The sequence below is a fragment of the Canis lupus genome, chromosome 27, assembly GCF_003254725.2.
Source record: "Canis lupus dingo isolate Sandy chromosome 27, ASM325472v2, whole genome shotgun sequence".
NCBI classification, from domain to species: Eukaryota; Metazoa; Chordata; class Mammalia; order Carnivora; family Canidae; genus Canis; species Canis lupus.
The window spans coordinates 37,757,274-37,772,463 of NC_064269.1; the positions used below are offsets into that span (position 1 = coordinate 37,757,274).

At 35.7% G+C, this 15,190-nt stretch overlaps 1 protein-coding gene across 6 annotated transcripts in view; it reads left to right on the plus strand.

Moving 5' to 3' along the window:
• The window catches only part of CLEC4D (C-type lectin domain family 4 member D), a 38,786-nt gene that overhangs the window by 12,652 nt on the left and 10,944 nt on the right, over positions 1-15,190 (plus strand). For 2 of the 6 annotated variants that reach the window (XM_025471999.3, XM_049102432.1), the window contains exon 2: positions 3,744-3,966. The exons of the other annotated variants lie outside the window; for them this stretch is intronic. The gene's annotated coding sequence lies outside the window, so the exon portion shown is untranslated. The remainder of the gene's footprint in view (positions 1-3,743; positions 3,967-15,190) is intronic. 6 annotated transcript variants of the gene reach the window in all.

Below are 15,190 nucleotides of genomic sequence, written 5' to 3' on the forward strand. Positions count from 1 at the left end.
AGGGAGGAAAATCTCAAGCAGACTCTCTGCTGAGCATGGAGCCCAAACCAGGGCTTGATCTCAGGATTCTGAAATCATGACCTGAGCTGAAACCAGGAGTCAGATGCTTAACCAACTGAATCACCTAGATGCCCTAATAGAATTTTCTTCTTTTTAAAGTCTAAATAATATTCTAGTGTATGCATATACAATTTGTTTATTCATTCATACACTGATGAACATTTGGGTTGTTTTTGCCTTTTGATTATTGTGAATAATGATGTTACGAACATGGGTGTACCAGTATCTCTTAGAGACCTACTTTTAATTCTTTTGAGTATATGCTCACAAGTCAAATAAGTGCATAATTCAGTCATTCAATTTTTAATATTTTGAGAAGCTGCCATGTATTTTCCACATTCCCACCAGTAGTTCACAAAGGTTCCACATCCTTGTCAACACATATTCTTTTCTTTTCTTTTTTGGTAGTAGCTGTCCTAATGGGTGTAAAGTGATACTTTACATTGTGGTTTTTGCTTCTGTTTTTCAAAATATTTTATTTATTATTTGAGAGAGTGAGTGAGCACAAGGGACAGAGGGAGAAGCAGGCTCTCTGCTGAGTAAGGAGCCTGATGCTAGGCTTGATCCTGGTACTCTAGGATCATGACCTGAGCTGAATGCAGGTACTTAACAGACTAAGCCACCCAGGTACCCCTCGCTGTGGTTTTGACTTGCATTTTCCTAATGATTAGTGATGTTGAATAGCTTTCCAAGTGCTTCTTTATCCTTTGTATATCCTTTTGGGAGGAATGTCTATCCACATCCACTATTTTTTAATTGGGTTGTTTTCTTTCTTTCTTTTTTTTTTTTTAAATGGGGACATGACCCTTTTTTTTTTTAATTTTTATTTATTTATGATAGTCACAGAGAGAGAGAGAGAGAGAGAGAGGCAGAGACACAGGCAGAGGGAGAAGCAGGCTCCATGCACCAGGAGCCCGATGTGGGATTCGATCCCGGGTCTCCAGGATCACGCCCTGAGCCAAAGGCAGGCGCCAAACCGCTGCGCCACCCAGGGATCCCTTAATTGGGTTGTTTTCTGTTATTGAATTGAAGGAAGTATTTTATACTATTAATCCCCTTATCAGATATATGACTTGAAATATTTTCTCCCATTACATGGGTTGTCTTTTCACTGTGTTGATTATGTCTTTTAATGTACAATAGTCTTAAATTTATGTATTTTTGTTGCTTGTGTTTTCAGTGTCATATCCAAAAAAACCATTGCCAAATACAATGTCATAAAGCTTTCCTCATTTTATTCTAAGAGTTTTATGGTTTTAGTTCTTATGTTTTGGTCTTTCATTACTTTTGAGTAATTTTTGTGTACAGTGTAAGGTAGGGGTCCAACCTCATTCTTTTGCATGTGGATATCCAGTTTCCCAACATCATTTGTTGAAAATTGAACCCCCCCCCCCCATTGAATGGTTTTGGCACCCTTACTAATAATCATCTGACTATATATACAAAGGTTTATTACTGGATACTTTCATTTCTTTTTTTTTTTTTATGATAGTCACAGAGAGAGAGAGAGAGAGAGACAGGCAGAGACATAGGCAGAGGGAGAAGCAGGCTCCATGCACCGGGAGCCCGACGTGGGATTAGATCCCGGGTCTCCAGGATCGCGCCTTGGGCCAAAGGCAGGCGCTAAACCGCTGCGCCACCCAGGGATCCCACTTTCTTTCTTTTATAAAAGATTTAATTTATTTATTCCTAAGAAATACAGAAAGAGAGGCAGACACATAGGCAGAGGGAGAAGCAGGCTCCCTGTAGGGAGCCTGATGTGGGACTTGATCCCAGGACTCTGGGATCATGCCCTGAGCCAAAGGCAGATGCTCAACCACTGAACCACCCAGGTGACCCTGTTACTGGGTACTTTCAAAGATAGTTTGGAATTCTCTTATAAAGTTAAACATAATCCAGTAACTACATTCCAAGTTATTTACTGAAATAAGTTGAAAACTTCTGTGAATACAAAAACCTACACACAAATGTTGATAGCAGTTTTGTTCATACTCACCAAAGCCTGGAAGTAGTCAAGATGCCCTTTCAATATGCAGATGGATAAATAAACTATGGTACAGCCAGTGAATGGAATATTATTTAGAGCTAAAAAGATATGAGCTATCAAGTTATGAGAGGAGATGGAGAAAACTTGAAGTCATATTACTAAGTGGAAGAAGCCAATCCTAAAAGACAATATACTATATGATTCCAACTATATGAAATTCTGAAAAAAAGCAAAACTTTGAAGAGAGTAAAAAGATCAGTGGTTGCCATGGTTGCAGAGGGGAGGGAGAGATAAATAAATGGAGCACAAGATTTTTAGAGCAGTGAAACTATACATCTTTTAATGATTGATACACATCATTATGCATTTGTCAAAATCCTTTAAATGTATATGACACAAAGAGCTAATCCTAATATAAACTATGGACATTGATTATTATATGGCAATGTTGGCTCATTGATTTTAATAAATGTACCACACTAGTGTAGGATGTTTATGATGGGGAAGGTTGCATGTATGTTTCCGGAAGGAATATGTAGAACTCTGTATTTTCACTGTGAAACTAAAACTGCTTTAAAAAATAACATCTACAAAAAAATTATAGAAGTTAAAAAAGAATTCTTTGCTGTGTGTGAATAAGAATGGGTTAATATTTAAGCTTATTACTTGGATTGGTTAGATATTTGATGTCTCTGCTTAGTTTTAGTGTGCTTAGTCTACCAGTTCAGAAAAACGTGCTAATGTCTCCAACTACAAGTTTTGATTTATCTATTTCTCCTTCTACGTCTGTCAGTTGTTCTGTCATATATTTTGAGTCTCTCTCTTTCTACTATTAGTATTAAATCTTCTTCTATGGCTCCTTTAATGCTTATAACACTTTAACACTTGTAACACTTCTTTATCACTTATAATATTATTTTGTATTGAGTTCTATTTTATTAGAACTTAAAACTGATACTCAAACTTTCTTTAGTTCACATTGCCTGAATATATCTTTCTTTCTATTGTCTTTTTTCTTTCATTTCATTCTTTCAATATTTTTTGATGTTTTACATGTCTTTTGTAGACATCAGCCTTAGATCCAACTTGAAGTTTTCTTTTCGTTTCTTTCTTTTTTCTGTTTTTAAAAAAATAGTAAGTTTAACCCATTTCTATTTATTGTGATCATTTGATACTGAATTATCATTGTTATTTCATATTTCCAGTGTACTTTTTTCAATTTTATTTCTTTTTAAAAAGTGCTTCCTGCTCTTCATTAGGTTAGTCAAAATATATTTTTTAAAAGATTTTATTTATCTACTCATGAGAGGCACAGAAAAAAGAGGCAGAGATATAGGCAGAGGGAGAAGCAGGCTCCCTGTGGGGAGCCTGATGTGGGACTCAATCCCAGAACTCTGGCATCATGACTGGAATCAAAGGCAGATGCTCAACCACGGAGCCACCCAGGTGCCCCAAAATATTTTCTTATTTTAAAAAGTTACATTCTATTTTTGGCCTGTGGTGGATACTCTTAACCTCAGATTCATGCTTGTGATTATTGCTCTTATTAATTTTTTAGACATTGTGTTAGTCAGGATAGAGAATATTATACTGTGGAAAACAATTATACCAAAACAAAACTAAAATGTTTCTTTCTCATGCCATGTATCAATTTCAACTGGCTAGATTCTACATTATCATTCTCTTCACTTGGCAGCCAGAACAGATAGAAGATCCACTCTATGGAATAATGGCAATAATTCTTGGGGAAAGAAAGCTCTGGAGGGTCTCTCATCAGTATTAAATATTTGGCCTGAAAGTGACATATGTCACATATCATTGGCCAAAATGAGCTACAAGGCTCCACTTACCTTCAGAGACTGAGAAGTAAAATCATCTCATATGATCAGAAGATAGTAAAACTAGAATATTTGACAAACGTAAGTAATGACTAACATACTTATCAATGTCTTTATATTTCTCCTTAAAAAGACAAGCAATGTCAGCACATTCTAGCTTTTTTTCCCCCCTGGGCTCCATGTTGCTATTGTCTGTAATTAAACTTTTAGATTGTTACAGATATATATTCCTTTAAAAATTTCTTTGGTCTTAGGTTTTTCTGAGACAACAACAAACTTCACTAAAATCAGGTCATTTTATAAAACAATAAATTTTATTAAAATGTTTGATTCTCCCTTCTCATATCTCTGGCAGCCTTTGGCTGCATTTACTTATATTTTAAGGGTATCTTTGTGAGTATTTTCAGTGATAGATGTATTTGGGTAAGAATATTCTTATAGTGTTCTTGTATATAAAAGACTATTTGGCTGGATATAAATTTTAGAATCCAAATACTTTTTTTAAAAGATTTTATTTATTCATGAGAGACACACACACGTAGAGAGGCAGAGACATAGGCAGAGAAGAAACAGGCTCCATGCAGGGAGCCCAATGTGGGACTCGATCCAGGGACTCCAGGATCACGCCTTAAGCCAAAGGCAGAGACACTCAACCACTGAGCCACCCAGGCATCCCAAATACTTTTTTTAAAAAGATTTTATTTATTTATTTGACAGAAAGAGCACAGCAGGAGGAGGGGCAGGCTGAGGGAGGGAGAGAAGCAGGCTCCCCATTGAGCAAGGAACATGACGCTGGGCTCGATCCTGGGACCCTGAGATCACACCCTGAGCTGAAGGCAGATCCTTAACTGTTGAGCCATCTAGGCGTCCCATCCCCAAATACTTTTTAAAAAATAAATTAAAAATATTATTCCACTGTCTTCTTGCATCCAATGTTACTATTGAGAAACATGAGGTAAATCAGACTTTTCTTCCTCTGTAGGAGATTTGTTCTTTTTCTCTGGGATTTTAAAAAATACTCCTTCTATCTTTGGTATTCTTAAATTATGGTAATTTGTCTTAATATGTCATTCTATCTTTAGCTTTTATTATACTATCAACCCTTTCAAAAGCCATAATTCTATTCAAAATGAATAATTTTGTGACTTATTTTCTTTTCAAAAGTAAGAATTTCATTACCCAGCAGCGACATTACTCTATCACATTTTTTCTCTTTTTGTGATGTTAGTAGTCACTAGTGGCCACTGGTGGCTGTTGATGACTAGATCCATTAATTCACTGGGTTCCAAAATGCTGATATTGTAAGTGTATAATTTCTTTGTCCTTTATCACTTGGAATGCTTTTAGTAAGAGATTTTTCCCTTTTAACTATTGTACCTGTAACATTTCATCTAAGAAACACAGGATGTATACTTGATTCTTTCAATTTACTTACTATCAACGTTCATGAATTTGTTCTCTGGAACTCTTATAAGATAGTTCAATTAGTTCATATGTTAACATTTTAAACTCATGGATTTAAAGATATTTGATGGGTGTCAATCCATTGGAATTCTTCATATTAAAGGTCAAATAATAACTTTTGACCAGAGAAAGACTCATTAGGTTGACTTCTGAATATTTTTAACATGAGTGGAGAACTGTTTGGTAACTTCCTTGCTATTTGGAATGGTTCCAGGTTCATCTCTACATTCCTTCCCCCAGACATGCAATCATCCGTTCTTATGAGAAACTCGGCTTTCTCTTAGTGGAAAATAGCATTTCAAGACCACAGTCAGAGTGTTAACGATGGTCATTGATCAGCTGGAAGAAATTTTTTAAAATAAATATTTTATGGATAAATCTTTTATGGAAGTTTTTTAAAAATAAATATTTTATGGATACAAATATTTTATGTTTTTTTTCTTTTGCTTTTAAAATGGCAAACTTTTTTTTAAATTTTATATCATTGCTAATAAATAATATGTGCTTACTAGGTACAGACACAAGTCAAATCCCAAACACATACCAAGGTATCAACTGGATACAAAAAACACATCCTTCCCCTGTGGTAAGAGAGACCCTCCCACCAGCACAAAACCTCAATAATATTGTTATTTTCTGTTATTATCTTTAGGCAGTTTTATCCATTACCTGTCAACTTCTAAATATAATTCTAGGAGAGAGAAAAGTAATTTGAGGAAAAAACCGGAATTTATTTAGGGAGTGATAAAAATAGAAAACTACTTACAGCGAGGATCAATACTGTAGTTGACTTTCTTAAAAACAATCTTTCCTTGCAGCTATGAGGTTATATTGTTCTGCCTAATAAAATAGTACAGCTTAAAAAAAAAAAATCCTCCCTGGAAATTGCATCCTTGGTACCTAAAGAGAGAGGGTCAAGGAAGAAACCCCCTGTCCTGCTCAGAGGGTGGCCGGAGCAGAATGCTGTGCTGAAAGGTGGCCGCCTGTGCACGTCGCAGAAGGAAAGAGGCAAAGGTCCATGCCACAGCATCGCTGCAGACGGACTTCACTCTTGCTCTCTAGAGAAGCTTCTCTAGCATGGCTTTCTCCGCTCTCTTACACTTCTGTGCAACAATCAGTTCCCAACATTTGAGATACAGCCACATGAGTCTCCTATTCTGGCATGCATCGGTATTCCAGGCACCGCCACAATGTGGATCGTGCTGAAGTATGTTGGTTGGGGCAGCTGGGACCGTGCACGCTCTGACAGTAGGCTCTTTTAAAAAAAATTTTTTTTTTTTTTAAAGATTTTGTTTATTCATGAGACACACACACAGAGAGGCAGAGACACTGGCAGAGGGAGAAGTAGACTGTGTGGGGAGCCTGATGCAGGACTGGATCCCAGGACCCAGGAATCAGGCCAAAGGCAGTGGCTCAACCTCTAAGCCACCCAGGTGCCCAAAATACTTTATTGTTTGAGAAATCCCTGAGGTATTTCCTGCTTTGGAAACTGTGGATATAGTTCATCTTCTTCATTAACGTGAAAAGCCCGTGGTTTTTGAACTGTCATAACTGAAGACTGTAAAAAAAGCCAAATTTGTTTTACTCCCTTGTTTATAATGGCTATCTTCATCAAAACAGAGTATTAAGAATAATTTACATTTACATTTTGTAAATCATGACGAATGCTAAGATAATGTATGGGTCCTATGTCTTAATTCTGATTTATTTAGAGGAGATTGAGCCTTTCACCCAGGTCAAATGGATTCTACTTGCTTAGATTCTAGAAGTTATTTTAACTCGAGCTACATTTTAATTTGCTTCCTAATTGGACTCTACTTTCTCATACAGCTTTCCCCCCTAGTATTGTTAATTGCCTTTTATTAGATATCCTGTTTCTGTTATGCTCTTATTTTTCAACCCTTCCAATTAGTGTGCCTCTTACATGGCATTCAGCTTTAATCTGGTGTTTCCAGAGCCCTCCTCCTACTGCCCCATAGTGGACCCATTGCTATTCACAGTGGCCATTCAAGGACTTCCCTTCCTGGCTTTCCTGGTTAGACCTACTGTTTCTTGTACATTGTGCCTTTTTCTTTGTTGTTGTGGTCATAACTCTTTGTCTACAAACTTAAATGTGTGAGTAATTTCACAGTTTTAAGTACAAATAAATCTGATTCTGAGATTCTGGTATGCCAGCCTGGTAGGAAACTCAGTCTCAGTCATCTTGGGGCTCCTTTTCCCTCACTGCTATTGCAGAAGGATCCAGGAAGCTTATGTGTTGTGCAGTAAAAGAAAGAGGGACTCTTAATCGGTAGTGCAATGGGGTCACCACAGCTTGTCCCATTGTTTGAATCTGTCTGGGATCTGGGTAGTGGATGGCATCAGATTTTCTGTGACAACAGTTCAGTTTCTCTCAGTGAACTAAACAGTTTTTCTTCTCTGAGGTCTATCCACTTTGGGTATCTCTGTCAAGATGCAGAGTACAAGTCCTTAGGGTTACTGGAATGTGACAACTTGTGTTCACATCTAAGTCTTTGGAAATCTCCCCTTCTATCTCTTTATTTGCCTTTTAGATGAATCACTCTAAGTATCACCATCTTCTGAAAAAAAAGGGGAAAAAGAGATATCATCAGGATTTTTTTCTTTTTGTCCCTGTACCAAATACCTTCCCTGAAGTGAGAAAACGTAGGCCCAGTGACCTATGAAGGTGTAATTACATTATTCCTAATACCCAGTTATAATGGTAAGAAGTCAAAGATCAACTTTATGTATTTCTTTTGAGTAAATCTGCATTATTTTTTCTCTCTGGTAGAGTTTAGGGTCCTTTCTTGATGCTCAATCTTTTAAAAATACTTTGAGTCTGTGAGCATTAGTTTGCCATTTTTACGTATTCACTTCTTGTATTATTTTAGGACAAAGAATGAGAGAAATATCTTGAAAAATACTGAGTCTCTGTCACATTTGAATGAGATCCTGTTTCATCTAATTAGTGGGTTATTACTAACTATGCAATCTCATATTGTCTTTAAATCTCCCAGCACTTGTGGGATGTGGTGGGACAGACAAGTCCTATTCAAACTTCTACATCATCCCTTCCTTCAGGGTGCCTTCTTTCCTTCCTCTACATCCCTATTTCAGCCCCATTCTGAGTTATGTGCTCCCATTTTTTTTTTTTTTTTTTTTAATGATAGTCACACACACACACAGAGAGAGAGAGAGAGAGAGAGGCAGAGACTTAGGCAGAGGGAGAAGCAGGCTCCATGCACCGGGAGCCCGATGTGGAATTCAATCCTGGGTCTCCAGGATCCCGCCCTGGGCCAAAGGCAAGCGCCAAACCACTGCACCACCCAGGGATCCCATGTGTTCCCATTTTTCTTCATTATTACCTGGTAATTCTTTCTGGGCAGTATTCATTAAATATATAAGCATTTGTTGAAAATCTGTTTTACCATAATACAGTGTCAGCATTAGGAGGATGGACAATTTGGACCTATTTTGCCCATGGCCTTTTCCCCAATGCCTAGAAAAGTCCCTGGTACATAATAGGTACACTGTGGAACTGGTGAAAGACAATGTTGTATTGTATTCCTGTTGTATTCCCTGTTGTATTCCCACAAACTACAAAGAGCTTAGCACATAGTAGATACTTTCCAAATATTTGCAACTAATCAACTGATTCGTTTTTATTTCCATTACCTTCCTGGCCCTGGTTTCTTCATCAGGAATTTCCCTGTTACGTATTTCCTATTTCTCTTTTTCAGGTTTCATCATCAGGCTGAGTCCAGACACTTTGAATGCAAACAACTATTTCTTTGCTAAGTTTTGACACAAGATTTGGAGTTGAAATGTTTCTTTCACTTTAGAGTAATAATTCATCTATGAGATACTGTGGGACAGTCTGACTAAAGCCATTATAGTGAAAATGGCAAAAACTGAAACCCATAGTATGGAAGAGATTGTACAACCCAAAAGAATGTGCAGCTCAGAATTTTCTCAACTAACAGGCTTTGCAATAATGCACGGTGACATTCTGAATAACAGATTATCCTGGATCCCTCACTCTAACAAACTTCTCTGGCTTGCATTCCATAGACTCATCTCCATTTCTGGGCCTGATTGCCACACATTGGTTTGCTTATTTGGAAGGGTTGTCTGACCAACATCTTAATGAACTTAGTAGCCTGATTTGATTTTCATATCATTAAAAAAAAAAACCGATTTTATTTATTTATTTATTTATTTATTTATTTGAGTGTAAGCAGTGGAAGAGAAAGAAGGAGCGGGAGAGAGAAAATCCCAAACTTCCTACTTAGTGCAGAGCCTGATGTGAGACAATCTCACAATCCTTAGATCATGACCTGAGCCAAAAACAAGAGTTGGACATTCAACTGACTGAGCCACCTAGGTGCCCCTTCATATCACTTTTTAAAGGATGTTTATCCTTTTTTTGTTCTTGCTTTTACTTCCAAGAAATAATATCTTTTATCATGTAGATATTTATTGCTGTGAACTTCCCTATATTAAAACTGCTTTTGCACATCCCAAGAGTTTTTTATGTTATATTTCCATTTTCACTTGTTTCAAGACATTTTAATTTTTAGTTTGATTTCTTTTTTTAATTTCCTCTTGATCCATTGGTTAAAACATTATTTTATGGTATGTGAAGTATGCCACAATCAAATAATAACGATTTCTTTAAAAGAAAAGAACTACATTCCCCAATCAAAATACATAGAGTAGCTCAAAGAATAGTACGTATGTATAACATGTTGTTTAACCTTATATATTTGTGAATTTCAGGTTTTTTCTTGCAATTGATTTCTAGATTTATGCCATTGTGGCCAGAAAAGATGCTTAATATGATTTCAGTCTTATTAAGACTTGTTTTGTAGCCAGCCTAACATGTGATTTCTCCTAGAGAATGTTCCCTGTACACTTGGGAAGAATGTATATTATGCTGCTCTTGGATGGAATGTTCTGTACATGTGTGCTAGGTCCATGTGTCATTTAAGTTCAATGTTTCCTTATTGATTTTCTGCCTGGGTAAGCAATCCATTGTTGAAAGTGGGGCATTGAAGTCTCCAGCTATTACTGTACTGCTGCCTATTTCTCCCTTCAGGTCTGTTAATATCTGCTTTATATATTTAGGTGAGCCTGTGTTGGTTGCATATATATTTACAAATGTTATATCCTCTTGTTGAATTGACTCCTTTATTCATTTTATTTTGACTTTTGCTATTTCTTATTATAGTCTTTGTCTTAGAAACTATTTTGTCTAAGAATAGCTACAACCTACTCTCTTTTCATTTCCATTTGCATGGAGTATCTCTTTTCATCTCTTTACTTTCAGATTGAGGGTGTCCTTAGAGCTGGAGTCTCTTAGAGGCCGCATGTAATTTTGTTTTATCCATTTAGCTACTCCTATGTCTTTTGGTTGGATAATTTAGTCTATTCCATTTAAAGTTGTTATTGTTATTATTATTATTATAAGACAGCTTTATTGTGGTATACTTTATATACCATAAGGTGTTTTAAGTATATAATTCAGTGATTTTTAGAAAATTTGTAGAGTTGTAAAACCATTTCCACAATACAGATATAGAACTTTTTCATCACTCCAAAAAGTTTTTTTTTTAAAGATTTTATTTATTTATTCATGAGAGACACAGAGAGAGAGAGAGGCAGAGACACAGGCAGAGGGAGAAGCAGGCTTCATTCAGGGAGCCCGATGTAGGACTCAATCCCGGGTCTCCAGGCTCAGGCCCTGGGCTGAAGGCGGCGCTAAACTGCTGAGCCACCCAGGCTGCCCACCAAAAAGATTTCTTGTGCCTATTTACAGTTACCCCTCATTCCCACTCCTGGTCCCTGGCAACCACTAATTTCCTCACTATATAATCTATGGATTTGCCTTTTGTAGATATTTCATTTTAAAAAATTAACAATATGTATTTTTTGTGTCTGACTTTTTATCTTAGCATGGTGTTTCTGAGGTTGTTTATATGTCAATATTTTATACTTTTTTATTGCTAAGTAATATTTCATTTATAAATACAGCACATTTTATTTATTTGTTCATGAGTCGGTAGACATTCAGATGTAGAGTAAATCTTTTTTCTTTAGAGCTTTATTGAGATATAATTTACATTCCATATAACCCAGTCATTTAAAGTATATAGATCAGGGATCCCTGGGTGGCACAGTGGTTTGGCGCCTGCCTTTGGCCCAGGGTGCGATCCTGGAGACCCGGGATCGAATCCCACATCAGGCTCCCGGTGCATGGAGCCTGCTTCTCCCTCTGCCTATGTCTCTGCCTCTCTCTCTCTCTCTCTGTAACTATCATAAATAAATAAAAAAAAATTAAAGTATATAGATCAGTGGCTTTTTTGCATATTCACAGATTTATGCAACTTTCATCACAATCAATTTTAGAACATATCATTACCCAAGAAGACACTTTACACTGCTTAGTCATTACTCCAAAATCTATACCACCATGCCCTGCCCAAGGAATCACTAATCTACTTTTTGTATTTATGAATTTTCCCAATCTGGACACTTCATATAAATGGAATCACACAATATGTGGTCTTTTGTTGTTCGCTTTCGCTTAGCATAATGTTGTTAAGATTCATCCATATTGTAGCATGTAGCAGTATTTCATTCCTTTTTATTGCCAAATATATTCTGTTGTATGGATGCAAAAATTTCCCCTCAGTGTTATTGAGATATAGTTGACATAGAACATTGTGTAATTTTAAGGTATACAATTTGATGCATTTACAAATAGCAAGATGATTACCACTGTAGTGTTAGCTACCACCTGCATCCTGTCACATATTTGCCATTTCTTTTGTGTGGCAAATGTTTAAAATCTATTTTTTAAGTACCATTCAAGTATATATAATATTTTTAGCTATACTTAACATGTTGTACATTAGACTGTTAATCTCATAACTGGAAGTTTGTACCTTTGACCAGTATCTCCCCATTTCCCCCACTCACCAACCCTTGGTGACTACCATTCTACTCTCTGTTCCTCAGTTTGTCAGTTTTTTATTCCATACATAAGTAATATCATATAGTACTTATCTTTTTCTACCTGACTTAACTCACTTAGCATAATGTCCTCAATGTCCATCCGAATGGTTGCAAATGGCAGGATTTCCTTCCTTCTCATGTTTGAATAATATTCCATTGCATATTTATACCATATCTTCCTTATCCATTCATCTGTTGATGGACACTTAGGTTGTTTCCATATCTTGGCTGTTCTGAGTAATGCTATAGATATCCCTACAATATTCTAATTTCAGTTTCTTTAGATATGAAAACATAAGTGGTATTACTGGATCATTGGTAGGTTTATTTATAATTTTTTGAGGAACTTCCACACTTTTCCATAGTAGCTGTACCAATTTACATTCTTACCAGCAGTGCTCTAGGGTTCCTTTTTCTCCAGATCCTTGTCAACAGTCGTTATCTCTTGTCTTCTTTATATAACCTTAATTTTAACAGGTGTGAGGTGGTATGTCATTGTGCTTTTTTTTTTTTTTCCACTGTGGTTTTGATTTGCATTTCCCTGATGATTAGTGATGTCGAGCACCTTTTCATGTGCCTCCCGGCAATCGGTATGTCTTCTTTGGAGATGATTCAGTTCCTCTGCCTGTTTTTAAATTGGACTGTTAGGGGTTTTTGCTATTGAATTGTATTAGTTCTATCTATCTATCTATCTATCTATTTATTTTATTTTATTTATTCATTAGAGACACGGAGAGAGAGAGAGAGAAAGAGAGAGGCAGGCTCCATGCAGGGAGCCTGATGCGGACTCCATCCTGAGACTTCAGGATCATGCCCTTGGCCGAAGGCAGGCGCAAAACTGCTGAGCCACCCAGGCGTCCCAAGTTCTTTATATTTTTTAGATGTTAATGCTGTACTAGATATGTGTTTTGTAAATGTTTTCCTCCATTTTGTAAGTTACCTTTTCATTTTATTAATAAATGTTTTTGAATATCTGAAAAAAAGGCTTTTTAAAAAAGCAGAAAGCTTTTAAATTGGAGGTCATCCTACTTATTTATCCTTTGCTTTTGCTGCTTGTGTGTTTGCTTTCATATCCAGGAAATCATTGCTGACAACAATGTCAAGGAATTTTATCCCTATGTTTTTTTTTCTGGGAGTTTTATAGTTTCAGATATTCTTAAAGTCTTTACTCCATTTTCAGTTCATTTTTATAAGTAGTGTAAGATAAGTGTAAGAACCACATTCTTACACTTGTGGCTATCCACTTTTCCTAACACTATTTTGAAGGGATGGTTCTATCTCCATTGACTATTCTTGGCTTCCTTGTCAAATATTTGTTGACCATAGGTGCAGGAGTTTCTGGGCTTCCTATCTGACTCCATTGATCTATGTGTCTATTTTAATGCCAGTGCCACAGTTTTCATTACTTAGCTTTGTAGTATAATTTGAAATCAGGAAGTGTTATTTTCCAGTTTTGTTCTTTTTTTCTCAAGGTTGCTTTGGCTATTTAGAGTCTTTTGTTGTGCCATACAAATTTTAGTATAATTTTTTTATTTTTGTGAAAAATGTCATTGGGATTTTGATAAGGATTGCATTGAATCTATAGATGATTTATATGTATAAAATGTGTGTAGACATTTTAACAATATTAATTCTCCTGATCCATGAATACAGGGTATCTTTCCATTTGTTTGTGTCCTCCTTAATTTTTTTCATCAAAGTCTTGTAGTTTTCTGTGCAGTTATTTTACTTCCTTGGTTAGATTTATTCCTAATTATTTTAGTGTTTTTGATGCTATTGTGAATGGAATTGTTTTCTTTATTTCTTTTTCAGATGTTTTGTTGGTGGTCTATAGAAACACAATTATTTTCTGTAAGATAATTGTGTATCTTACAACTTTATCGAATATGTTAATTAATTCTAGAAGTTTTTCATTGGGATTCTTAGGATTGTTTTATATATGGGATCAAATATAAATAAAAGCAATTTTGCTTGTTCCTTTTCTTTGGATACCTTTGATTTGTTTTCCCTGATTGCTCTGGCTAAGACTTCTAATGTTGTGTTGAATAAGAGTGGTAAGAGGGGGTACCTTTGTCTTATTTCTGATCTTAGAGAAAAAACTTTCACCTGTTCACCATTGATTATGATGTTAGCTATGGTTTTGTCATATATGACCTTTATTGTGTTGAAGTATATTCCTTCTATACTTAATTTTTGAGCATTTTTATCATAAAAGAATGTTGTAGTTTGTCAAATGCTTTTTCTGCATCTATTGAGATTATCATATGATTTTTATCTTTTATCCTATTAATATGGTGCATTACATTTATTGATTTACATTTGCTGAACCATCCTTATATCCCAGGTATTATTCCTATTTAATCATGATGAATGATTTTTTTTAATGTGCTGTTGAATTTGGTTTGCTATATTTTGTTGAGTTTTTTTGTATCTATATTTATCAGGGATAATGGTCTATAGTTCTCTTTTCTTGTAGTATCTTTATCTGGCTATTGTATCAGAGTAATGCTATCCTCATAAAATGAATTTGGGAGTGTTTCCTCCTTTTCATTTTTTTTGGAAAAGTTTGAGGATTTCCATTAATTCTTTAAATTTTGGAAGAAAGTATTCCATTTGCACTTGAGAAGAATGTATATTCTACTGCTATTGGATGGAAAATTCTGGATTTGTCTCTTGGGTTCATTTGCTCTAAAGTTATTTTCAAGTACATTGTTTTTTTATTGATTTTCTGTCTCAGTGATCTTGTTGAAAGTGAGCAATTGAGAACCCTACTATTATTGTGTTATTTCCTATTTCTCTCTTTGGGTCTTTTTATACTTTCTTG